This window comes from Amaranthus tricolor, chromosome 7 (genome assembly GCF_026212465.1).
Source record: "Amaranthus tricolor cultivar Red isolate AtriRed21 chromosome 7, ASM2621246v1, whole genome shotgun sequence".
In the NCBI taxonomy this organism is placed as follows: Eukaryota; Viridiplantae; Streptophyta; class Magnoliopsida; order Caryophyllales; family Amaranthaceae; genus Amaranthus; species Amaranthus tricolor.
The window spans coordinates 9,129,745-9,152,632 of record NC_080053.1 but is presented as its reverse complement, the minus strand read 5'-3'; the positions used below and the strand labels follow the sequence as shown (position 1 = coordinate 9,152,632).

Sequence of the window (22,888 nt, the reverse complement as noted above, 5' to 3'; positions counted from 1 at the left end):
CTTCCGCGGGGACTTCCGACGGGACCCGGTGCAATTTCCGCTTACACGAACGCACCGACGCACGCCTCTTTCGGACAATTCGTTCGTATGCGCATCGACCCGCCTCGACGGGTCCTATCTTTCGAGTGCCCGTAAATTCGAGGTCGGGACCCGGTTGCGAGTTATATTTTTTTAAATAAAATTACTTCCATGGAGTATACTACGATAACCACTGAAATGCCTTCTGCTCAAGTGCAGCGGAAACAGATAAGGAAAATATAAAAAAAAAGGAGGGAAAAAGGGGTGCAACACGAGGACTTCCCAGGAGGTCACCCATCCTAGTACTACTCTCGCCCAAGCACGCTTAACTGCGGAGTTCTGATGGGATCCGGTGCATTAGTGCTGGTATGATCGCACCCGTTCATTCACCGTAGCAATTTGTTTACATGCGCAATGCCGCCCAAAAAAAAAAAAAAAACCAGAGCATTCCAAAGCTCGTAAATTCGCAGCCGAGACCCCTATTTCGAGCCTTCTCCTTCCCGAATACCGTTTTTCACCCTCCCGGTATTGTCCGATTCACAAAAGAGTCCGCCGGCTTTAAAAGCCAGGTGAACTCGCAACAAAAAAGCGACAAAATATTTAAGAAATCCGCGCAACACTTGGAAATCAAGAGGCCATCCATGCCGGGCGCGCTTCCGCGGGGACTTCCGACGGGACCCGGTGCAATTTCCGCTTACACGAACGCACCGACGCACGCCTCTTTCGGACAATTCGTTCGTATGCGCATCGACCCGCCTCGACGGGTCCTATCTTTCGAGTGCCCGTAAATTCGAGGTCGGGACCCGGTTGCGAGTTATATTTTTTTAAATAAAATTACTTCCATGGAGTATACTACGATAACCACTGAAATGCCTTCTGCTCAAGTGCAGCGGAAACAGATAAGGAAAATATAAAAAAAAAGGAGGGAAAAAGGGGTGCAACACGAGGACTTCCCAGGAGGTCACCCATCCTAGTACTACTCTCGCCCAAGCACGCTTAACTGCGGAGTTCTGATGGGATCCGGTGCATTAGTGCTGGTATGATCGCACCCGTTCATTCACCGTAGCAATTTGTTTACATGCGCAATGCCGCCCAAAAAAAAAAAAAAAAACCAGAGCATTCCAAAGCTCGTAAATTCGCAGCCGAGACCCCTATTTCGAGCCTTCTCCTTCCCGAATACCGTTTTTCACCCTCCCGGTATTGTCCGATTCACAAAAGAGTCCGCCGGCTTTAAAAGCCAGGTGAACTCGCAACAAAAAAGCGACAAAATATTTAAGAAATCCGCGCAACACTTGGAAATCAAGAGGCCATCCATGCCGGGCGCGCTTCCGCGGGGACTTCCGACGGGACCCGGTGCAATTTCCGCTTACACGAACGCACCGACGCACGCCTCTTTCGGACAATTCGTTCGTATGCGCATCGACCCGCCTCGACGGGTCCTATCTTTCGAGTGCCCGTAAATTCGAGGTCGGGACCCGGTTGCGAGTTATATTTTTTTAAATAAAATTACTTCCATGGAGTATACTACGATAACCACTGAAATGCCTTCTGCTCAAGTGCAGCGGAAACAGATAAGGAAAATATAAAAAAAAAGGAGGGAAAAAGGGGTGCAACACGAGGACTTCCCAGGAGGTCACCCATCCTAGTACTACTCTCGCCCAAGCACGCTTAACTGCGGAGTTCTGATGGGATCCGGTGCATTAGTGCTGGTATGATCGCACCCGTTCATTCACCGTAGCAATTTGTTTACATGCGCAATGCCGCCCAAAAAAAAAAAAAAAACCAGAGCATTCCAAAGCTCGTAAATTCGCAGCCGAGACCCCTATTTCGAGCCTTCTCCTTCCCGAATACCGTTTTTCACCCTCCCGGTATTGTCCGATTCACAAAAGAGTCCGCCGGCTTTAAAAGCCAGGTGAACTCGCAACAAAAAAGCGACAAAATATTTAAGAAATCCGCGCAACACTTGGAAATCAAGAGGCCATCCATGCCGGGCGCGCTTCCGCGGGGACTTCCGACGGGACCCGGTGCAATTTCCGCTTACACGAACGCACCGACGCACGCCTCTTTCGGACAATTCGTTCGTATGCGCATCGACCCGCCTCGACGGGTCCTATCTTTCGAGTGCCCGTAAATTCGAGGTCGGGACCCGGTTGCGAGTTATATTTTTTTAAATAAAATTACTTCCATGGAGTATACTACGATAACCACTGAAATGCCTTCTGCTCAAGTGCAGCGGAAACAGATAAGGAAAATATAAAAAAAAAGGAGGGAAAAAGGGGTGCAACACGAGGACTTCCCAGGAGGTCACCCATCCTAGTACTACTCTCGCCCAAGCACGCTTAACTGCGGAGTTCTGATGGGATCCGGTGCATTAGTGCTGGTATGATCGCACCCGTTCATTCACCGTAGCAATTTGTTTACATGCGCAATGCCGCCCAAAAAAAAAAAAAAAACCAGAGCATTCCAAAGCTCGTAAATTCGCAGCCGAGACCCCTATTTCGAGCCTTCTCCTTCCCGAATACCGTTTTTCACCCTCCCGGTATTGTCCGATTCACAAAAGAGTCCGCCGGCTTTAAAAGCCAGGTGAACTCGCAACAAAAAAGCGACAAAATATTTAAGAAATCCGCGCAACACTTGGAAATCAAGAGGCCATCCATGCCGGGCGCGCTTCCGCGGGGACTTCCGACGGGACCCGGTGCAATTTCCGCTTACACGAACGCACCGACGCACGCCTCTTTCGGACAATTCGTTCGTATGCGCATCGACCCGCCTCGACGGGTCCTATCTTTCGAGTGCCCGTAAATTCGAGGTCGGGACCCGGTTGCGAGTTATATTTTTATAAATAAAATTACTTCCATGGAGTATACTACGATAACCACTGAAATGCCTTTTGCTCAAGTGCAGCGGAAACAGATAAGAAAAATAAAAAAAAAAAAGGAGGGAAAAAGGGGTGCAACACGAGGACTTCCCAGGAGGTCACCCATCCTAGTACTACTCTCGCCCAAGCACGCTTAACTGCGGAGTTCTGATGGGATCCGGTGCATTAGTGCAGGTATGATCGCACCCGTTCATTCACCGTAGCAATTTGTTTACATGCGCAATGCCGCCCAAAAAAAAAAAAAAAAACCAGAGCATTCCAAAGCTCGTAAATTCGCAGCCGAGACCCCAATTTCGAGCCTTCTCCTTCCCGAATACCGTTTTTCACCCTCCCGGTATTGTCCGATTCACAAAAGAGTCCGCCGGCTTTAAAAGCCAGGTGAACTCGCAACAAAAAAGCGACAAAATATTTAAGAAATCCGCGCAACACTTGGAAATCAAGAGGCCATCCATGCCGGGCGCGCTTCCGCGGGGACTTCCGACGGGACCCGGTGCAATTTCCGCTTACACGAACGCACCGACGCACGCCTCTTTCGGACAATTCGTTCGTATGCGCATCGACCCGCCTCGACGGGTCCTATCTTTCGAGTGCCCGTAAATTCGAGGTCGGGACCCGGTTGCGAGTTATATTTTTTTAAATAAAATTACTTCCATGGAGTATACTACGATAACCACTGAAATGCCTTCTGCTCAAGTGCAGCGGAAACAGATAAGGAAAATATAAAAAAAAAGGAGGGAAAAAGGGGTGCAACACGAGGACTTCCCAGGAGGTCACCCATCCTAGTACTACTCTCGCCCAAGCACGCTTAACTGCGGAGTTCTGATGGGATCCGGTGCATTAGTGCTGGTATGATCGCACCCGTTCATTCACCGTAGCAATTTGTTTACATGCGCAATGCCGCCCAAAAAAAAAAAAAAAACCAGAGCATTCCAAAGCTCGTAAATTCGCAGCCGAGACCCCTATTTCGAGCCTTCTCCTTCCCGAATACCGTTTTTCACCCTCCCGGTATTGTCCGATTCACAAAAGAGTCCGCCGGCTTTAAAAGCCAGGTGAACTCGCAACAAAAAAGCGACAAAATATTTAAGAAATCCGCGCAACACTTGGAAATCAAGAGGCCATCCATGCCGGGCGCGCTTCCGCGGGGACTTCCGACGGGACCCGGTGCAATTTCCGCTTACACGAACGCACCGACGCACGCCTCTTTCGGACAATTCGTTCGTATGCGCATCGACCCGCCTCGACGGGTCCTATCTTTCGAGTGCCCGTAAATTCGAGGTCGGGACCCGGTTGCGAGTTATATTTTTATAAATAAAATTACTTCCATGGAGTATACTACGATAACCACTGAAATGCCTTTTGCTCAAGTGCAGCGGAAACAGATAAGAAAAATAAAAAAAAAAAAGGAGGGAAAAAGGGGTGCAACACGAGGACTTCCCAGGAGGTCACCCATCCTAGTACTACTCTCGCCCAAGCACGCTTAACTGCGGAGTTCTGATGGGATCCGGTGCATTAGTGCAGGTATGATCGCACCCGTTCATTCACCGTAGCAATTTGTTTACATGCGCAATGCCGCCCAAAAAAAAAAAAAAAACCAGAGCATTCCAAAGCTCGTAAATTCGCAGCCGAGACCCCAATTTCGAGCCTTCTCCTTCCCAAATACCGTTTTTCACCCTCCCGGTATTGTCCGATTCACAAAAGAGTCCGCCGGCTTTAAAAGCCAGGTGAACTTTCAACAAAAAAGCGACAAAATATTTAAGAAATCCGCGCAACACTTGGAAATCAAGAGGCCATCCATGCCGGGCGCGCTTCCGCGGGGACTTCCGACGGGACCCGGTGCAATTTCCGCTTACACGAACGCACCGACGCACGCCTCTTTCGGACAATTCGTTCGTATGCGCATCGACCCGCCTCGACGGGTCCTATCTTTCGAGTGCCCGTAAATTCGAGGTCGGGACCCGGTTGCGAGTTATATTTTTATAAATAAAATTACTTCCATGGAGTATACTACGATAACCACTGAAATGCCTTTTGCTCAAGTGCAGCGGAAACAGATAAGAAAAATAAAAAAAAAAAAGGAGGGAAAAAGGGGTGCAACACGAGGACTTCCCAGGAGGTCACCCATCCTAGTACTACTCTCGCCCAAGCACGCTTAACTGCGGAGTTCTGATGGGATCCGGTGCATTAGTGCTGGTATGATCGCACCCGTTCATTCACCGTAGCAATTTGTTTACATGCGCAATGCCGCCCAAAAAAAAAAAAAAAACCAGAGCATTCCAAAGCTCGTAAATTCGCAGCCGAGACCCCAATTTCGAGCCTTCTCCTTCCCAAATACCGTTTTTCACCCTCCCGGTATTGTCCGATTCACAAAAGAGTCCGCCGGCTTTAAAAGCCAGGTGAACTCGCAACAAAAAAGCGACAAAATATTTAAGAAATCCGCGCAACACTAGGAAATCAAGAGGCCATCCATGCCGGGCGCGCTTCCGCGGGGACTTCCGACGGGACCCGGTGCAATTTCCGCTTACACGAACGCACCGACGCACGCCTCTTTCGGACAATTCGTTCGTATGCGCATCGACCCGCCTCGACGGGTCCTATCTTTCGAGTGCCCGTAAATTCGAGGTCGGGACCCGGTTGCGAGTTATATTTTTATAAATAAAATTACTTCCATGGAGTATACTACGATAACCACTGAAATGCCTTTTGCTCAAGTGCAGCGGAAACAGATAAGAAAAATAAAAAAAAAAAAGGAGGGAAAAAGGGGTGCAACACGAGGACTTCCCAGGAGGTCACCCATCCTAGTACTACTCTCGCCCAAGCACGCTTAACTGCGGAGTTCTGATGGGATCCGGTGCATTAGTGCTGGTATGATCGCACCCGTTCATTCACCGTAGCAATTTGTTTACATGCGCAATGCCGCCCAAAAAAAAAAAAAAAAACCAGAGCATTCCAAAGCTCGTAAATTCGCAGCCGAGACCCCAATTTCGAGCCTTCTCCTTCCCAAATACCGTTTTTCACCCTCCCGGTATTGTCCGATTCACAAAAGAGTCCGCCGGCTTTAAAAGCCAGGTGAACTTTCAACAAAAAAGCGACAAAATATTTAAGAAATCCGCGCAACACTTGGAAATCAAGAGGCCATCCATGCCGGGCGCGCTTCCGCGGGGACTTCCGACGGGACCCGGTGCAATTTCCGCTTACACGAACGCACCGACGCACGCCTCTTTCGGACAATTCGTTCGTATGCGCATCGACCCGCCTCGACGGGTCCTATCTTTCGAGTGCCCGTAAATTCGAGGTCGGGACCCGGTTGCGAGTTATATTTTTATAAATAAAATTACTTCCATGGAGTATACTACGATAACCACTGAAATGCCTTTTGCTCAAGTGCAGCGGAAACAGATAAGAAAAATAAAAAAAAAAAAGGAGGGAAAAAGGGGTGCAACACGAGGACTTCCCAGGAGGTCACCCATCCTAGTACTACTCTCGCCCAAGCACGCTTAACTGCGGAGTTCTGATGGGATCCGGTGCATTAGTGCTGGTATGATCGCACCCGTTCATTCACCGTAGCAATTTGTTTACATGCGCAATGCCGCCCAAAAAAAAAAAAAAACCAGAGCATTCCAAAGCTCGTAAATTCGCAGCCGAGACCCCAATTTCGAGCCTTCTCCTTCCCAAATACCGTTTTTCACCCTCCCGGTATTGTCCGATTCACAAAAGAGTCCGCCGGCTTTAAAAGCCAGGTGAACTCGCAACAAAAAAGCGACAAAATATTTAAGAAATCCGCGCAACACTAGGAAATCAAGAGGCCATCCATGCCGGGCGCGCTTCCGCGGGGACTTCCGACGGGACCCGGTGCAATTTCCGCTTACACGAACGCACCGACGCACGCCTCTTTCGGACAATTCGTTCGTATGCGCATCGACCCGCCTCGACGGGTCCTATCTTTCGAGTGCCCGTAAATTCGAGGTCGGGACCCGGTTGCGAGTTATATTTTTATAAATAAAATTACTTCCATGGAGTATACTACGATAACCACTGAAATGCCTTTTGCTCAAGTGCAGCGGAAACAGATAAGAAAAATAAAAAAAAAAAAGGAGGGAAAAAGGGGTGCAACACGAGGACTTCCCAGGAGGTCACCCATCCTAGTACTACTCTCGCCCAAGCACGCTTAACTGCGGAGTTCTGATGGGATCCGGTGCATTAGTGCTGGTATGATCGCACCCGTTCATTCACCGTAGCAATTTGTTTACATGCGCAATGCCGCCCAAAAAAAAAAAAAAACCAGAGCATTCCAAAGCTCGTAAATTCGCAGCCGAGACCCCAATTTCGAGCCTTCTCCTTCCCAAATACCGTTTTTCACCCTCCCGGTATTGTCCGATTCACAAAAGAGTCCGCCGGCTTTAAAAGCCAGGTGAACTCGCAACAAAAAAGCGACAAAATATTTAAGAAATCCGCGCAACACTAGGAAATCAAGAGGCCATCCATGCCGGGCGCGCTTCCGCGGGGACTTCCGACGGGACCCGGTGCAATTTCCGCTTACACGAACGCACCGACGCACGCCTCTTTCGGACAATTCGTTCGTATGCGCATCGACCCGCCTCGACGGGTCCTATCTTTCGAGTGCCCGTAAATTCGAGGTCGGGACCCGGTTGCGAGTTATATTTTTATAAATAAAATTACTTCCATGGAGTATACTACGATAACCACTGAAATGCCTTTTGCTCAAGTGCAGCGGAAACAGATAAGAAAAATAAAAAAAAAAAAGGAGGGAAAAAGGGGTGCAACACGAGGACTTCCCAGGAGGTCACCCATCCTAGTACTACTCTCGCCCAAGCACGCTTAACTGCGGAGTTCTGATGGGATCCGGTGCATTAGTGCTGGTATGATCGCACCCGTTCATTCACCGTAGCAATTTGTTTACATGCGCAATGCCGCCCAAAAAAAAAAAAAAACCAGAGCATTCCAAAGCTCGTAAATTCGCAGCCGAGACCCCAATTTCGAGCCTTCTCCTTCCCAAATACCGTTTTTCACCCTCCCGGTATTGTCCGATTCACAAAAGAGTCCGCCGGCTTTAAAAGCCAGGTGAACTCGCAACAAAAAAGCGACAAAATATTTAAGAAATCCGCGCAACACTAGGAAATCAAGAGGCCATCCATGCCGGGCGCGCTTCCGCGGGGACTTCCGACGGGACCCGGTGCAATTTCCGCTTACACGAACGCACCGACGCACGCCTCTTTCGGACAATTCGTTCGTATGCGCATCGACCCGCCTCGACGGGTCCTATCTTTCGAGTGCCCGTAAATTCGAGGTCGGGACCCGGTTGCGAGTTATATTTTTATAAATAAAATTACTTCCATGGAGTATACTACGATAACCACTGAAATGCCTTTTGCTCAAGTGCAGCGGAAACAGATAAGAAAAATAAAAAAAAAAAAGGAGGGAAAAAGGGGTGCAACACGAGGACTTCCCAGGAGGTCACCCATCCTAGTACTACTCTCGCCCAAGCACGCTTAACTGCGGAGTTCTGATGGGATCCGGTGCATTAGTGCTGGTATGATCGCACCCGTTCATTCACCGTAGCAATTTGTTTACATGCGCAATGCCGCCCAAAAAAAAAAAAAACCAGAGCATTCCAAAGCTCGTAAATTCGCAGCCGAGACCCCAATTTCGAGCCTTCTCCTTCCCAAATACCGTTTTTCACCCTCCCGGTATTGTCCGATTCACAAAAGAGTCCGCCGGCTTTAAAAGCCAGGTGAACTCGCAACAAAAAAGCGACAAAATATTTAAGAAATCCGCGCAACACTAGGAAATCAAGAGGCCATCCATGCCGGGCGCGCTTCCGCGGGGACTTCCGACGGGACCCGGTGCAATTTCCGCTTACACGAACGCACCGACGCACGCCTCTTTCGGACAATTCGTTCGTATGCGCATCGACCCGCCTCGACGGGTCCTATCTTTCGAGTGCCCGTAAATTCGAGGTCGGGACCCGGTTGCGAGTTATATTTTTATAAATAAAATTACTTCCATGGAGTATACTACGATAACCACTGAAATGCCTTTTGCTCAAGTGCAGCGGAAACAGATAAGAAAAATAAAAAAAAAAAAGGAGGGAAAAAGGGGTGCAACACGAGGACTTCCCAGGAGGTCACCCATCCTAGTACTACTCTCGCCCAAGCACGCTTAACTGCGGAGTTCTGATGGGATCCGGTGCATTAGTGCTGGTATGATCGCACCCGTTCATTCACCGTAGCAATTTGTTTACATGCGCAATGCCGCCCAAAAAAAAAAAAAAACCAGAGCATTCCAAAGCTCGTAAATTCGCAGCCGAGACCCCAATTTCGAGCCTTCTCCTTCCCAAATACCGTTTTTCACCCTCCCGGTATTGTCCGATTCACAAAAGAGTCCGCCGGCTTTAAAAGCCAGGTGAACTCGCAACAAAAAAGCGACAAAATATTTAAGAAATCCGCGCAACACTAGGAAATCAAGAGGCCATCCATGCCGGGCGCGCTTCCGCGGGGACTTCCGACGGGACCCGGTGCAATTTCCGCTTACACGAACGCACCGACGCACGCCTCTTTCGGACAATTCGTTCGTATGCGCATCGACCCGCCTCGACGGGTCCTATCTTTCGAGTGCCCGTAAATTCGAGGTCGGGACCCGGTTGCGAGTTATATTTTTATAAATAAAATTACTTCCATGGAGTATACTACGATAACCACTGAAATGCCTTTTGCTCAAGTGCAGCGGAAACAGATAAGAAAAATAAAAAAAAAAAAGGAGGGAAAAAGGGGTGCAACACGAGGACTTCCCAGGAGGTCACCCATCCTAGTACTACTCTCGCCCAAGCACGCTTAACTGCGGAGTTCTGATGGGATCCGGTGCATTAGTGCTGGTATGATCGCACCCGTTCATTCACCGTAGCAATTTGTTTACATGCGCAATGCCGCCCAAAAAAAAAAAAAACCAGAGCATTCCAAAGCTCGTAAATTCGCAGCCGAGACCCCAATTTCGAGCCTTCTCCTTCCCAAATACCGTTTTTCACCCTCCCGGTATTGTCCGATTCACAAAAGAGTCCGCCGGCTTTAAAAGCCAGGTGAACTCGCAACAAAAAAGCGACAAAATATTTAAGAAATCCGCGCAACACTAGGAAATCAAGAGGCCATCCATGCCGGGCGCGCTTCCGCGGGGACTTCCGACGGGACCCGGTGCAATTTCCGCTTACACGAACGCACCGACGCACGCCTCTTTCGGACAATTCGTTCGTATGCGCATCGACCCGCCTCGACGGGTCCTATCTTTCGAGTGCCCGTAAATTCGAGGTCGGGACCCGGTTGCGAGTTATATTTTTATAAATAAAATTACTTCCATGGAGTATACTACGATAACCACTGAAATGCCTTTTGCTCAAGTGCAGCGGAAACAGATAAGAAAAATAAAAAAAAAAAAGGAGGGAAAAAGGGGTGCAACACGAGGACTTCCCAGGAGGTCACCCATCCTAGTACTACTCTCGCCCAAGCACGCTTAACTGCGGAGTTCTGATGGGATCCGGTGCATTAGTGCTGGTATGATCGCACCCGTTCATTCACCGTAGCAATTTGTTTACATGCGCAATGCCGCCCAAAAAAAAAAAAAAACCAGAGCATTCCAAAGCTCGTAAATTCGCAGCCGAGACCCCAATTTCGAGCCTTCTCCTTCCCAAATACCGTTTTTCACCCTCCCGGTATTGTCCGATTCACAAAAGAGTCCGCCGGCTTTAAAAGCCAGGTGAACTCGCAACAAAAAAGCGACAAAATATTTAAGAAATCCGCGCAACACTAGGAAATCAAGAGGCCATCCATGCCGGGCGCGCTTCCGCGGGGACTTCCGACGGGACCCGGTGCAATTTCCGCTTACACGAACGCACCGACGCACGCCTCTTTCGGACAATTCGTTCGTATGCGCATCGACCCGCCTCGACGGGTCCTATCTTTCGAGTGCCCGTAAATTCGAGGTCGGGACCCGGTTGCGAGTTATATTTTTATAAATAAAATTACTTCCATGGAGTATACTACGATAACCACTGAAATGCCTTTTGCTCAAGTGCAGCGGAAACAGATAAGAAAAATAAAAAAAAAAAAGGAGGGAAAAAGGGGTGCAACACGAGGACTTCCCAGGAGGTCACCCATCCTAGTACTACTCTCGCCCAAGCACGCTTAACTGCGGAGTTCTGATGGGATCCGGTGCATTAGTGCTGGTATGATCGCACCCGTTCATTCACCGTAGCAATTTGTTTACATGCGCAATGCCGCCCAAAAAAAAAAAAAAACCAGAGCATTCCAAAGCTCGTAAATTCGCAGCCGAGACCCCAATTTCGAGCCTTCTCCTTCCCAAATACCGTTTTTCACCCTCCCGGTATTGTCCGATTCACAAAAGAGTCCGCCGGCTTTAAAAGCCAGGTGAACTCGCAACAAAAAAGCGACAAAATATTTAAGAAATCCGCGCAACACTAGGAAATCAAGAGGCCATCCATGCCGGGCGCGCTTCCGCGGGGACTTCCGACGGGACCCGGTGCAATTTCCGCTTACACGAACGCACCGACGCACGCCTCTTTCGGACAATTCGTTCGTATGCGCATCGACCCGCCTCGACGGGTCCTATCTTTCGAGTGCCCGTAAATTCGAGGTCGGGACCCGGTTGCGAGTTATATTTTTATAAATAAAATTACTTCCATGGAGTATACTACGATAACCACTGAAATGCCTTTTGCTCAAGTGCAGCGGAAACAGATAAGAAAAATAAAAAAAAAAAAGGAGGGAAAAAGGGGTGCAACACGAGGACTTCCCAGGAGGTCACCCATCCTAGTACTACTCTCGCCCAAGCACGCTTAACTGCGGAGTTCTGATGGGATCCGGTGCATTAGTGCTGGTATGATCGCACCCGTTCATTCACCGTAGCAATTTGTTTACATGCGCAATGCCGCCCAAAAAAAAAAAAAAACCAGAGCATTCCAAAGCTCGTAAATTCGCAGCCGAGACCCCAATTTCGAGCCTTCTCCTTCCCAAATACCGTTTTTCACCCTCCCGGTATTGTCCGATTCACAAAAGAGTCCGCCGGCTTTAAAAGCCAGGTGAACTCGCAACAAAAAAGCGACAAAATATTTAAGAAATCCGCGCAACACTAGGAAATCAAGAGGCCATCCATGCCGGGCGCGCTTCCGCGGGGACTTCCGACGGGACCCGGTGCAATTTCCGCTTACACGAACGCACCGACGCACGCCTCTTTCGGACAATTCGTTCGTATGCGCATCGACCCGCCTCGACGGGTCCTATCTTTCGAGTGCCCGTAAATTCGAGGTCGGGACCCGGTTGCGAGTTATATTTTTATAAATAAAATTACTTCCATGGAGTATACTACGATAACCACTGAAATGCCTTTTGCTCAAGTGCAGCGGAAACAGATAAGAAAAATAAAAAAAAAAAAGGAGGGAAAAAGGGGTGCAACACGAGGACTTCCCAGGAGGTCACCCATCCTAGTACTACTCTCGCCCAAGCACGCTTAACTGCGGAGTTCTGATGGGATCCGGTGCATTAGTGCTGGTATGATCGCACCCGTTCATTCACCGTAGCAATTTGTTTACATGCGCAATGCCGCCCAAAAAAAAAAAAAAAAACCAGAGCATTCCAAAGCTCGTAAATTCGCAGCCGAGACCCCAATTTCGAGCCTTCTCCTTCCCAAATACCGTTTTTCACCCTCCCGGTATTGTCCGATTCACAAAAGAGTCCGCCGGCTTTAAAAGCCAGGTGAACTTTCAACAAAAAAGCGACAAAATATTTAAGAAATCCGCGCAACACTTGGAAATCAAGAGGCCATCCATGCCGGGCGCGCTTCCGCGGGGATTTCCGACGGGACCCGGTGCAATTTCCGCTTACACGAACGCACCGACGCACGCCTCTTTCGGACAATTCGTTCGTATGCGCATCGACCCGCCTCGACGGGTCCTATCTTTCGAGTGCCCGTAAATTCGAGGTCGGGACCCGGTTGCGAGTTATATTTTTATAAATAAAATTACTTCCATGGAGTATACTACGATAACCACTGAAATGCCTTTTGCTCAAGTGCAGCGGAAACAGATAAGAAAAATAAAAAAAAAAAGGAGGGAAAAAGGGGTGCAACACGAGGACTTCCCAGGAGGTCACCCATCCTAGTACTACTCTCGCCCAAGCACGCTTAACTGCGGAGTTCTGATGGGATCCGGTGCATTAGTGCAGGTATGATCGCACCCGTTCATTCACCGTAGCAATTTGTTTACATGCGCAATGCCGCCCAAAAAAAAAAAAAAAAACCAGAGCATTCCAAAGCTCGTAAATTCGCAGCCGAGACCCCAATTTCGAGCCTTCTCCTTCCCAAATACCGTTTTTCACCCTCCCGGTATTGTCCGATTCACAAAAGAGTCCGCCGGCTTTAAAAGCCAGGTGAACTTTCAACAAAAAAGCGACAAAATATTTAAGAAAACCGCGCAACACTTGGAAATCAAGAGGCCATCCATGCCGGGCGCGCTTCCGCGGGGATTTCCGACGGGACCCGGTGCAATTTCCGCTTACACGAACGCACCGACGCACGCCTCTTTCGGACAATTCGTTCGTATGCGCATCGACCCGCCTCGACGGGTCCTATCTTTCGAGTGCCCGTAAATTCGAGGTCGGGACCCGGTTGCGAGTTATATTTTTATAAATAAAATTACTTCCATGGAGTATACTACGATAACCACTGAAATGTCTTTTGCTCAAGTGCAGCGGAAACAGATAAGAAAAATAAAAAAAAAAAGGAGGGAAAAAGGGGTGCAACACGAGGACTTCCCAGGAGGTCACCCATCCTAGTACTACTCTCGCCCAAGCACGCTTAACTGCGGAGTTCTGATGGGATCCGGTGCATTAGTGCAGGTATGATCGCACCCGTTCATTCACCGTAGCAATTTGTTTACATGCGCAATGCCGCCCAAAAAAAAAAAAAAAACCAGAGCATTCCAAAGCTCGTAAATTCGCAGCCGAGACCCCAATTTCGAGCCTTCTCCTTCCCAAATACCGTTTTTCACCCTCCCGGTATTGTCCGATTCACAAAAGAGTCCGCCGGCTTTAAAAGCCAGGTGAACTCGCAACAAAAAAGCGACAAAATATTTAAGAAATCCGCGCAACACTTGGAAATCAAGAGGCCATCCATGCCGGGCGCGCTTCCGCGGGGACTTCCGACGGGACCCGGTGCAATTTCCGCTTACACGAACGCACCGACGCACGCCTCTTTCGGATAATTCGTTCGTATGCGCATCGACCCGCCTCGACGGGTCCTATCTTTCGAGTGCCCGTAAATTCGAGGTCGGGACCCGGTTGCGAGTTATATTTTTATAAATAAAATTACTTCCATGGAGTATACTACGATAACCACTGAAATGCCTTTTGCTCAAGTGCAGCGGAAACAGATAAGAAAAATAAAAAAAAAAAAGGAGGGAAAAAGGGGTGCAACACGAGGACTTCCCAGGAGGTCACCCATCCTAGTACTACTCTCGCCCAAGCACGCTTAACTGCGGAGTTCTGATGGGATCCGGTGCATTAGTGCTGGTATGATCGCACCCGTTCATTCACCGTAGCAATTTGTTTACATGCGCAATGCCGCCCAAAAAAAAAAAAAAAAAACCAGAGCATTCCAAAGCTCGTAAATTCGCAGCCGAGAGTCCAATTTCGAGCCTTCTCCTTCCCAAATACCGTTTTTCACCCTCCCGGTATTGTCCGATTCACAAAAGAGTCCGCCGGCTTTAAAAGCCAGGTGAACTCGCAACAAAAAAGCGACAAAATATTTAAGAAAACCGCGCAACACTAGGAAATCAAGAGGCCATCCATGCCGGGCGCGCTTCCGCGGGGACTTCCGACGGGACCCGGTGCAATTTCCGCTTACACGAACGCACCGACGCACGCCTCTTTCGGACAATTCGTTCGTATGCGCATCGACCCGCCTCGACGGGTCCTATCTTTCGAGTGCCCGTAAATTCGAGGTCGGGACCCGGTTGCGAGTTATATTTTTATAAATAAAATTACTTCCATGGAGTATACTACGATAACCACTGAAATGCCTTTTGCTCAAGTGCAGCGGAAACAGATAAGAAAAATAAAAAAAAAAAAGGAGGGAAAAAGGGGTGCAACACGAGGACTTCCCAGGAGGTCACCCATACTAGTACTACTCTCGCCCAAGCACGCTTAACTGCGGAGTTCTGATGGGATCCGGTGCATTAGTGCTGGTATAATCGCACCCGTTCATTCACCGTAGCAATTTGTTTACATGCGCAATGCCGCCCAAAAAAAAAAAAAAAAACCAGAGCATTCCAAAGCTCGTAAATTCGCAGCCGAGAGTCCAATTTCGAGCCTTCTCCTTCCCAAATACCGTTTTTCACCCTCCCGGTATTGTCCGATTCACAAAAGAGTCCGCCGGCTTTAAAAGCCAGGTGAACTCGCAACAAAAAAGCGACAAAATATTTAAGAATACCGCGCAACACTTGGAAATCAAGAGGCCATCCATGCCGGGCGCGCTTCCGCGGGGACTTCCGACGGGACCCGGTGCAATTTCCGCTTACACGAACGCACCGACGCACGCCTCTTTCGGACAATTCGTTCGTATGCGCATCGACCCGCCTCGACGGGTCCTATCTTTCGAGTGCCCGTAAATTCGAGGTCGGGACCCGGTTGCGAGTTATATTTTTATAAATAAAATTACTTCCATGGAGTATACTACGATAACCACTGAAATGCCTTTTGCTCAAGTGCAGCGGAAACAGATAAGAAAAATAAAAAAAAAAAAGGAGGGAAAAAGGGGTGCAACACGAGGACTTCCCAGGAGGTCACCCATCCTAGTACTACTCTCGCCCAAGCACGCTTAACTGCGGAGTTCTGATGGGATCCGGTGCATTAGTGCTGGTATGATCGCACCCGTTCATTCACCGTAGCAATTTGTTTACATGCGCAATGCCGCCCAAAAAAAAAAAAAAAAAAACCAGAGCATTCCAAAGCTCGTAAATTCGCAGCCGAGAGTCCAATTTCGAGCCTTCTCCTTCCCAAATACCGTTTTTCACCCTCCCGGTATTGTCCGATTCACAAAAGAGTCCGCCGGCTTTAAAAGCCAGGTGAACTCGCAACAAAAAAGCGACAAAATATTTAAGAAATCCGCGCAACACTTGGAAATCAAGAGGCCATCCATGCCGGGCGCGCTTCCGCGGGGACTTCCGACGGGACCCGGTGCAATTTCCGCTTACACGAACGCACCGACGCACGCCTCTTTCGGACAATTCGTTCGTATGCGCATCGACCCGCCTCGACGGGTCCTATCTTTCGAGTGCCCGTAAATTCGAGGTCGGGACCCGGTTGCGAGTTATATTTTTATAAATAAAATTACTTCCATGGAGTATACTACGATAACCACTGAAATGCCTTTTGCTCAAGTGCAGCGGAAACAGATAAGAAAAATAAAAAAAAAAAAGGAGGGAAAAAGGGGTGCAACACGAGGACTTCCCAGGAGGTCACCCATACTAGTACTACTCTCGCCCAAGCACGCTTAACTGCGGAGTTCTGATGGGATCCGGTGCATTAGTGCTGGTATAATCGCACCCGTTCATTCACCGTAGCAATTTGTTTACATGCGCAATGCCGCCCAAAAAAAAAAAAAAAACCAGAGCATTCCAAAGCTCGTAAATTCGCAGCCGAGACCCCAATTTCGAGCCTTCTCCTTCCCAAATACCGTTTTTCACCCTCCCGGTATTGTCCGATTCACAAAAGAGTCCGCCGGCTTTAAAAGCCAGGTGAACTTTCAACAAAAAAGCGACAAAATATTTAAGAAATCCGCGCAACACTTGGAAATCAAGAGGCCATCCATGCCGGGCGCGCTTCCGCGGGGATTTCCGACGGGACCCGGTGCAATTTCCGCTTACACGAACGCACCGACGCACGCCTCTTTCGGACAATTCGTTCGTATGCGCATCGACCCGCCTCGACGGGTCCTATCTTTCGAGTGCCCGTAAATTCGAGGTCGGGACCCGGTTGCGAGTTATATTTTTATAAATAAAATTACTTCCATGGAGTATACTACGATAACCACTGAAATGCCTTTTGCTCAAGTGCAGCGGAAACAGATAAGAAAAATAAAAAAAAAAAAGGAGGGAAAAAGGGGTGCAACACGAGGACTTCCCAGGAGGTCACCCATCCTAGTACTACTCTCGCCCAAGCACGCTTAACTGCGGAGTTCTGATGGGATCCGGTGCATTAGTGCAGGTATGATCGCACCCGTTCATTCACCGTAGCAATTTGTTTACATGCGCAATGCCGCCCAAAAAAAAAAAAAAAAACCAGAGCATTCCAAAGCTCGTAAATTCGCAGCCGAGACCCCAATTTCGAGCCTTCTCCTTCCCAAATACCGTTTTTCACCCTCCCGGTATTGTCCGATTCACAAAAAAGTCCGCCGGCTTTAAAAGCCAGGTGAACTCGCAACAAAAAAGCGACAAAATATTTAAGAAATCCGCGCAACACTTGGAAATCAAGAGGCCATCCATGCCGGGCGCGCTTCCGCGGGGACTTCCGACGGGACCCGGTGCAATTTCCGCTTACACGAACGCACCGACGCACGCCTCTTTCGGATAATTCGTTCGTATGCGCATCGACCCGCCTCGACGGGTCCTATCTTTCGAGTGCCCGTAAATTCGAGGTCGGGACCCGGTTGCGAGTTATATTTTTATAAATAAAATTACTTCCATGGAGTATACTACGATAACCACTGAAATGCCTTTTGCTCAAGTGCAGCGGAAACAGATAAGAAAAATAAAAAAAAAAAGGAGGGAAAAAGGGGTGCAACACGAGGACTTCCCAGGAGGTCACCCATCCTAGTACTACTCTCGCCCAAGCACGCTTAACTGCGGAGTTCTGATGGGATCCGGTGCATTAGTGCTGGTATGATCGCACCCGTTCATTCACCGTAGCAATTTGTTTACATGCGCAATGCCGCCCAAAAAAAAAAAAAAAAAAACCAGAGCATTCCAAAGCTCGTAAATTCGCAGCCGAGAGTCCAATTTCGAGCCTTCTCCTTCCCAAATACCGTTTTTCACCCTCCCGGTATTGTCCGATTCACAAAAGAGTCCGCCGGCTTTAAAAGCCAGGTGAACTCGCAACAAAAAAGCGACAAAATATTTAAGAAAACCGCGCAACACTAGGAAATCAAGAGGCCATCCATGCCGGGCGCGCTTCCGCGGGGACTTCCGACGGGACCCGGTGCAATTTCCGCTTACACGAACGCACCGACGCACGCCTCTTTCGGACAATTCGTTCGTATGCGCATCGACCCGCCTCGACGGGTCCTATCTTTCGAGTGCCCGTAAATTCGAGGTCGGGACCCGGTTGCGAGTTATATTTTTATAAATAAAATTACTTCCATGGAGTATACTACGATAACCACTGAAATGCCTTTTGCTCAAGTGCAGCGGAAACAGATAAGAAAAATAAAAAAAAAAAGGAGGGAAAAAGGGGTGCAACACGAGGACTTCCCAGGAGGTCACCCATACTAGTACTACTCTCGCCCAAGCACGCTTAACTGCGGAGTTCTGATGGGATCCGGTGCATTAGTGCTGGTATAATCGCACCCGTTCATTCACCGTAGCAATTTGTTTACATGCGCAATGCCGCCCAAAAAAAAAAAAAAAAACCAGAGCATTCCAAAGCTCGTAAATTCGCAGCCGAGAGTCCAATTTCGAGCCTTCTCCTTCCCAAATACCGTTTTTCACCCTCCCGGTATTGTCCGATTCACAAAAGAGTCCGCCGGCTTTAAAAGCCAGGTGAACTCGCAACAAAAAAGCGACAAAATATTTAAGAATACCGCGCAACACTTGGAAATCAAGAGGCCATCCATGCCGGGCGCGCTTCCGCGGGGACTTCCGACGGGACCCGGTGCAATTTCCGCTTACACGAACGCACCGACGCACGCCTCTTTCGGACAATTCGTTCGTATGCGCATCGACCCGCCTCGACGGGTCCTATCTTTCGAGTGCCCGTAAATTCGAGGTCGGGACCCGGTTGCGAGTTATATTTTTATAAATAAAATTACTTCCATGGAGTATACTACGATAACCACTGAAATGCCTTTTGCTCAAGTGCAGCGGAAACAGATAAGAAAAATAAAAAAAAAAAAGGAGGGAAAAAGGGGTGCAACACGAGGACTTCCCAGGAGGTCACCCATCCTAGTACTACTCTCGCCCAAGCACGCTTAACTGCGGAGTTCTGATGGGATCCGGTGCATTAGTGCTGGTATGATCGCACCCGTTCATTCACCGTAGCAATTTGTTTACATGCGCAATGCCGCCCAAAAAAAAAAAAAAAAAAAACCAGAGCATTCCAAAGCTCGTAAATTCGCAGCCGAGAGTCCAATTTCGAGCCTTCTCCTTCCCAAATACCGTTTTTCACCCTCCCGGTATTGTCCGATTCACAAAAGAGTCCGCCGGCTTTAAAAGCCAGGTGAACTCGCAACAAAAAAGCGACAAAATATTTAAGAAATCCGCGCAACACTTGGAAATCAAGAGGCCATCCATGCCGGGCGCGCTTCCGCGGGGACTTCCGACGGGACCCGGTGCAATTTCCGCTTACACGAACGCACCGACGCACGCCTCTTTCGGACAATTCGTTCGTATGCGCATCGACCCGCCTCGACGGGTCCTATCTTTCGAGTGCCCGTAAATTCGAGGTCGGGACCCGGTTGCGAGTTATATTTTTATAAATAAAATTACTTCCATGGAGTATACTACGATAACCACTGAAATGCCTTTTGCTCAAGTGCAGCGGAAACAGATAAGAAAAATAAAAAAAAAAGGAGGGAAAAAGGGGTGCAACACGAGGACTTCCCAGGAGGTCACCCATCCTAGTACTACTCTCGCCCAAGCACGCTTAACTGCGGAGTTCTGATGGGATCCGGTGCATTAGTGCAGGTATGATCGCACCCGTTCATTCACCGTAGCAATTTGTTTACATGCGCAATGCCGCCCAAAAAAAAAAAAAAAAAACCAGAGCATTCCAAAGCTCGTAAATTCGCAGCCGAGACCCCAATTTCGAGCCTTCTCCTTCCCAAATACCGTTTTTCACCCTCCCGGTATTGTCCGATTCACAAAAGAGTCCGCCGGCTTTAAAAGCCAGGTGAACTCGCAACAAAAAAGCGACAAAATATTTAAGAAATCCGCGCTACACTTGGAAATCAAGAGGCCATCCATGCCGGGCGCGCTTCCGCGGGGACTTCCGACGGGACCCGGTGCAATTTCCGCTTACACGAACGCACCGACGCACGCCTCTTTCGGACAATTCGTTCGTATGCGCATCGACCCGCCTCGACGGGTCCTATCTTTCGAGTGCCCGTAAATTCGAGGTCGGGACCCGGTTGCGAGTTATATTTTTATAAATAAAATTACTTCCATGGAGTATACTACGATAACCACTGAAATGCCTTTTGCTCAAGTGCAGCGGAAACAGATAAGAAAAATAAAAAAAAAAAAGGAGGGAAAAAGGGGTGCAACACGAGGACTTCCCAGGAGGTCACCCATCCTAGTACTACTCTCGCCCAAGCACGCTTAACTGCGGAGTTCTGATGGGATCCGGTGCATTAGTGCTGGTATGATCGCACCCGTTCATTCACCGTAGCAATTTGTTTACATGCGCAATGCCGCCCAAAAAAAAAAAAAAACCAGAGCATTCCAAAGCTCGTAAATTCGCAGCCGAGACCCCAATTTCGAGCCTTCTCCTTCCCAAATACCGTTTTTCACCCTCCCGGTATTGTCCGATTCACAAAAGAGTCCGCCGGCTTTAAAAGCCAGGTGAACTCGCAACAAAAAAGCGACAAAATATTTAAGAAATCCGCGCAACACTAGGAAATCAAGAGGCCATCCATGCCGGGCGCGCTTCCGCGGGGACTTTCGACGGGACCCGGTGCAATTTCCGCTTACACGAACGCACCGACGCACGCCTCTTTCGGACAATTCGTTCGTATGCGCATCGACCCGCCTCGACGGGTCCTATCTTTCGAGTGCCCGTAAATTCGAGGTCGGGACCCGGTTGCGAGTTATATTTTTATAAATAAAATTACTTCCATGGAGTATACTACGATAACCACTGAAATGCCTTCTGCTCAAGTGCAGCGGAAACAGATAAGGAAAATTAAAAAAAAAGGACGGAAAAAGGGGTGCAACACGAGGACTTCCCAGGAGGTCACCCATCCTAGTACTACTCTCGCCCAAGCACGCTTAACTGCGGAGTTCTGATGGGATCCAGTGCATTAGTGCTGGTATAATCGCACCCGTTCATTCACCGTAGCAATTTGTTTACATGCGCAATGCCGCCCAAAAAAAAAAAAAAAAACCAGAGCATTCCAAAGCTCGTAAATTCGCAGCCGAGAGTCCAATTTCGAGCCTTCTCCTTCCCAAATACCGTTTTTCACCCTCCCGGTATTGTCCGATTCACAAAAGAGTCCGCCGGCTTTAAAAGCCAGGTGAACTCGCAACAAAAAAGCGACAAAATATTTGAGAAATCCGCGCAACACTTGGAAATCAAGAGGCCATCCATGCCGGGCGCGCTTCCGCGGGGACTTCCGACGGGACCCGGTGCAATTTCCGCTTACACGAACGCACCGACGCACGCCTCTTTCGGACAATTCGTTCGTATGCGCATCGACCCGCCTCGACGGGTCCTATCTTTCGAGTGCCCGTAAATTCGAGGTCGGGACCCGGTTGCGAGTTATATTTTTATAAATAAAATTACTTCCATGGAGTATACTACGATAACCACTGAAATGCCTTCTGCTCAAGTGCAGCGGAAACAGATAAGAAAAATTAAAAAAAAAAGGAGGGAAAAAGGGGTGCAACACGAGGACTTCCCAGGAGGTCACCCATCCTAGTACTACTCTCGCCCAAGCACGCTTAACTGCGGAGTTCTGATGGGATCCGGTGCATTAGTGCTGGTATGATCGCACCCGTTCATTCACCGTAGCAATTTGTTTACATGCGCAATGCCGCCCAAAAAAAAAAAAAAAACCAGAGCATTCCAAAGCTCGTAAATTCGCAGCCGAGACCCCTATTTCGAGCCTTCTCCTTCCCGAATACCGTTTTTCACCCTCCCGGTATTGTCCGATTCACAAAAGAGTCCGCCGGCTTTAAAAGCCAGGTGAACTCGCAACAAAAAAGCGACAAAATATTTGAGAAATCCGCGCAACACTTGGAAATCAAGAGGCCATCCATGCCGGGCGCGCTTCCGCGGGGACTTCCGACGGGACCCGGTGCAATTTCCGCTTACACGAACGCACCGACGCACGCCTCTTTCGGACAATTCGTTCGTATGCGCATCGACCCGCCTCGACGGGTCCTATCTTTCGAGTGCCCGTAAATTCGAGGTCGGGACCCGGTTGCGAGTTATATTTTTATAAATAAAATTACTTCCATGGAGTATACTACGATAACCACTGAAATGCCTTTTGCTCAAGTGCAGCGGAAACAGATAAGAAAAATAAAAAAAAAAAAGGAGGGAAAAAGGGGTGCAACACGAGGACTTCCCAGGAGGTCACCCATCCTAGTACTACTCTCGCCCAAGCACGCTTAACTGCGGAGTTCTGATGGGATCCGGTGCATTAGTGCTGGTATGATCGCACCCGTTCATTCACCGTAGCAATTTGTTTACATGCGCAATGCCGCCCAAAAAAAAAAAAAAACCAGAGCATTCCAAAGCTCGTAAATTCGCAGCCGAGACCCCAATTTCGAGCCTTCTCCTTCCCAAATACCGTTTTTCACCCTCCCGGTATTGTCCGATTCACAAAAGAGTCCGCCGGCTTTAAAAGCCAGGTGAACTCGCAACAAAAAAGCGACAAAATATTTAAGAAATCCGCGCAACACTAGGAAATCAAGAGGCCATCCATGCCGGGCGCGCTTCCGCGGGGACTTTCGACGGGACCCGGTGCAATTTCCGCTTA

General features: G+C 48.8%; 34 non-coding genes across 34 annotated transcripts; all 34 read right to left on the bottom strand.

Moving 5' to 3' along the window:
- Positions 1-279: 279 nt before the first annotated feature.
- Positions 280-398, bottom strand: LOC130819835 (5S ribosomal RNA). Its single transcript, XR_009044866.1, has one exon. It is a non-coding gene; the product is annotated as a 5S ribosomal RNA (ribosomal RNA).
- A 552-nt stretch (positions 399-950) lies between these two features.
- LOC130819834 (5S ribosomal RNA) lies at positions 951-1,069 on the bottom strand. Its single transcript, XR_009044865.1, has one exon. It is a non-coding gene; the product is annotated as a 5S ribosomal RNA (ribosomal RNA).
- Positions 1,070-1,622: 553 nt separating this feature from the next.
- Positions 1,623-1,741, bottom strand: LOC130819833 (5S ribosomal RNA). Its single transcript, XR_009044864.1, has one exon. It is a non-coding gene; the product is annotated as a 5S ribosomal RNA (ribosomal RNA).
- A 552-nt stretch (positions 1,742-2,293) lies between these two features.
- Positions 2,294-2,412, bottom strand: LOC130819832 (5S ribosomal RNA). Its single transcript, XR_009044863.1, has one exon. It is a non-coding gene; the product is annotated as a 5S ribosomal RNA (ribosomal RNA).
- Positions 2,413-2,965: 553 nt separating this feature from the next.
- On the bottom strand, positions 2,966-3,084 carry LOC130819430 (5S ribosomal RNA). Its single transcript, XR_009044467.1, has one exon. It is a non-coding gene; the product is annotated as a 5S ribosomal RNA (ribosomal RNA).
- A 553-nt stretch (positions 3,085-3,637) lies between these two features.
- On the bottom strand, positions 3,638-3,756 carry LOC130819831 (5S ribosomal RNA). Its single transcript, XR_009044862.1, has one exon. It is a non-coding gene; the product is annotated as a 5S ribosomal RNA (ribosomal RNA).
- A 553-nt stretch (positions 3,757-4,309) lies between these two features.
- Positions 4,310-4,428, bottom strand: LOC130819429 (5S ribosomal RNA). The gene has a single exon (XR_009044466.1). It is a non-coding gene; the product is annotated as a 5S ribosomal RNA (ribosomal RNA).
- Positions 4,429-4,981: 553 nt separating this feature from the next.
- LOC130819829 (5S ribosomal RNA) lies at positions 4,982-5,100 on the bottom strand. The gene has a single exon (XR_009044860.1). It is a non-coding gene; the product is annotated as a 5S ribosomal RNA (ribosomal RNA).
- A 553-nt stretch (positions 5,101-5,653) lies between these two features.
- Positions 5,654-5,772, bottom strand: LOC130819828 (5S ribosomal RNA). The gene has a single exon (XR_009044859.1). It is a non-coding gene; the product is annotated as a 5S ribosomal RNA (ribosomal RNA).
- Positions 5,773-6,326: 554 nt separating this feature from the next.
- On the bottom strand, positions 6,327-6,445 carry LOC130819826 (5S ribosomal RNA). Its single transcript, XR_009044858.1, has one exon. It is a non-coding gene; the product is annotated as a 5S ribosomal RNA (ribosomal RNA).
- Positions 6,446-6,997: 552 nt separating this feature from the next.
- Positions 6,998-7,116, bottom strand: LOC130819825 (5S ribosomal RNA). The gene has a single exon (XR_009044857.1). It is a non-coding gene; the product is annotated as a 5S ribosomal RNA (ribosomal RNA).
- Positions 7,117-7,668: 552 nt separating this feature from the next.
- On the bottom strand, positions 7,669-7,787 carry LOC130819824 (5S ribosomal RNA). The gene has a single exon (XR_009044856.1). It is a non-coding gene; the product is annotated as a 5S ribosomal RNA (ribosomal RNA).
- Positions 7,788-8,339: 552 nt separating this feature from the next.
- Positions 8,340-8,458, bottom strand: LOC130819823 (5S ribosomal RNA). The gene has a single exon (XR_009044855.1). It is a non-coding gene; the product is annotated as a 5S ribosomal RNA (ribosomal RNA).
- Positions 8,459-9,009: 551 nt separating this feature from the next.
- On the bottom strand, positions 9,010-9,128 carry LOC130819822 (5S ribosomal RNA). The gene has a single exon (XR_009044854.1). It is a non-coding gene; the product is annotated as a 5S ribosomal RNA (ribosomal RNA).
- A 552-nt stretch (positions 9,129-9,680) lies between these two features.
- LOC130819821 (5S ribosomal RNA) lies at positions 9,681-9,799 on the bottom strand. Its single transcript, XR_009044853.1, has one exon. It is a non-coding gene; the product is annotated as a 5S ribosomal RNA (ribosomal RNA).
- Positions 9,800-10,350: 551 nt separating this feature from the next.
- On the bottom strand, positions 10,351-10,469 carry LOC130819820 (5S ribosomal RNA). Its single transcript, XR_009044852.1, has one exon. It is a non-coding gene; the product is annotated as a 5S ribosomal RNA (ribosomal RNA).
- Positions 10,470-11,021: 552 nt separating this feature from the next.
- On the bottom strand, positions 11,022-11,140 carry LOC130819819 (5S ribosomal RNA). The gene has a single exon (XR_009044851.1). It is a non-coding gene; the product is annotated as a 5S ribosomal RNA (ribosomal RNA).
- A 552-nt stretch (positions 11,141-11,692) lies between these two features.
- LOC130819817 (5S ribosomal RNA) lies at positions 11,693-11,811 on the bottom strand. Its single transcript, XR_009044849.1, has one exon. It is a non-coding gene; the product is annotated as a 5S ribosomal RNA (ribosomal RNA).
- Positions 11,812-12,363: 552 nt separating this feature from the next.
- On the bottom strand, positions 12,364-12,482 carry LOC130819816 (5S ribosomal RNA). Its single transcript, XR_009044848.1, has one exon. It is a non-coding gene; the product is annotated as a 5S ribosomal RNA (ribosomal RNA).
- Positions 12,483-13,035: 553 nt separating this feature from the next.
- On the bottom strand, positions 13,036-13,154 carry LOC130819428 (5S ribosomal RNA). Its single transcript, XR_009044465.1, has one exon. It is a non-coding gene; the product is annotated as a 5S ribosomal RNA (ribosomal RNA).
- A 553-nt stretch (positions 13,155-13,707) lies between these two features.
- Positions 13,708-13,826, bottom strand: LOC130819426 (5S ribosomal RNA). The gene has a single exon (XR_009044464.1). It is a non-coding gene; the product is annotated as a 5S ribosomal RNA (ribosomal RNA).
- Positions 13,827-14,379: 553 nt separating this feature from the next.
- LOC130819815 (5S ribosomal RNA) lies at positions 14,380-14,498 on the bottom strand. Its single transcript, XR_009044847.1, has one exon. It is a non-coding gene; the product is annotated as a 5S ribosomal RNA (ribosomal RNA).
- A 555-nt stretch (positions 14,499-15,053) lies between these two features.
- Positions 15,054-15,172, bottom strand: LOC130819567 (5S ribosomal RNA). Its single transcript, XR_009044606.1, has one exon. It is a non-coding gene; the product is annotated as a 5S ribosomal RNA (ribosomal RNA).
- A 554-nt stretch (positions 15,173-15,726) lies between these two features.
- LOC130819814 (5S ribosomal RNA) lies at positions 15,727-15,845 on the bottom strand. Its single transcript, XR_009044846.1, has one exon. It is a non-coding gene; the product is annotated as a 5S ribosomal RNA (ribosomal RNA).
- A 556-nt stretch (positions 15,846-16,401) lies between these two features.
- On the bottom strand, positions 16,402-16,520 carry LOC130819566 (5S ribosomal RNA). The gene has a single exon (XR_009044605.1). It is a non-coding gene; the product is annotated as a 5S ribosomal RNA (ribosomal RNA).
- A 553-nt stretch (positions 16,521-17,073) lies between these two features.
- On the bottom strand, positions 17,074-17,192 carry LOC130819425 (5S ribosomal RNA). The gene has a single exon (XR_009044463.1). It is a non-coding gene; the product is annotated as a 5S ribosomal RNA (ribosomal RNA).
- Positions 17,193-17,745: 553 nt separating this feature from the next.
- Positions 17,746-17,864, bottom strand: LOC130819813 (5S ribosomal RNA). The gene has a single exon (XR_009044845.1). It is a non-coding gene; the product is annotated as a 5S ribosomal RNA (ribosomal RNA).
- A 555-nt stretch (positions 17,865-18,419) lies between these two features.
- Positions 18,420-18,538, bottom strand: LOC130819565 (5S ribosomal RNA). The gene has a single exon (XR_009044604.1). It is a non-coding gene; the product is annotated as a 5S ribosomal RNA (ribosomal RNA).
- Positions 18,539-19,092: 554 nt separating this feature from the next.
- Positions 19,093-19,211, bottom strand: LOC130819812 (5S ribosomal RNA). The gene has a single exon (XR_009044844.1). It is a non-coding gene; the product is annotated as a 5S ribosomal RNA (ribosomal RNA).
- A 555-nt stretch (positions 19,212-19,766) lies between these two features.
- Positions 19,767-19,885, bottom strand: LOC130819424 (5S ribosomal RNA). The gene has a single exon (XR_009044462.1). It is a non-coding gene; the product is annotated as a 5S ribosomal RNA (ribosomal RNA).
- Positions 19,886-20,440: 555 nt separating this feature from the next.
- Positions 20,441-20,559, bottom strand: LOC130819810 (5S ribosomal RNA). The gene has a single exon (XR_009044843.1). It is a non-coding gene; the product is annotated as a 5S ribosomal RNA (ribosomal RNA).
- A 550-nt stretch (positions 20,560-21,109) lies between these two features.
- LOC130819560 (5S ribosomal RNA) lies at positions 21,110-21,228 on the bottom strand. Its single transcript, XR_009044600.1, has one exon. It is a non-coding gene; the product is annotated as a 5S ribosomal RNA (ribosomal RNA).
- Positions 21,229-21,781: 553 nt separating this feature from the next.
- Positions 21,782-21,900, bottom strand: LOC130819809 (5S ribosomal RNA). Its single transcript, XR_009044842.1, has one exon. It is a non-coding gene; the product is annotated as a 5S ribosomal RNA (ribosomal RNA).
- A 553-nt stretch (positions 21,901-22,453) lies between these two features.
- LOC130819808 (5S ribosomal RNA) lies at positions 22,454-22,572 on the bottom strand. Its single transcript, XR_009044841.1, has one exon. It is a non-coding gene; the product is annotated as a 5S ribosomal RNA (ribosomal RNA).
- Positions 22,573-22,888: the final 316 nt, after the last annotated feature.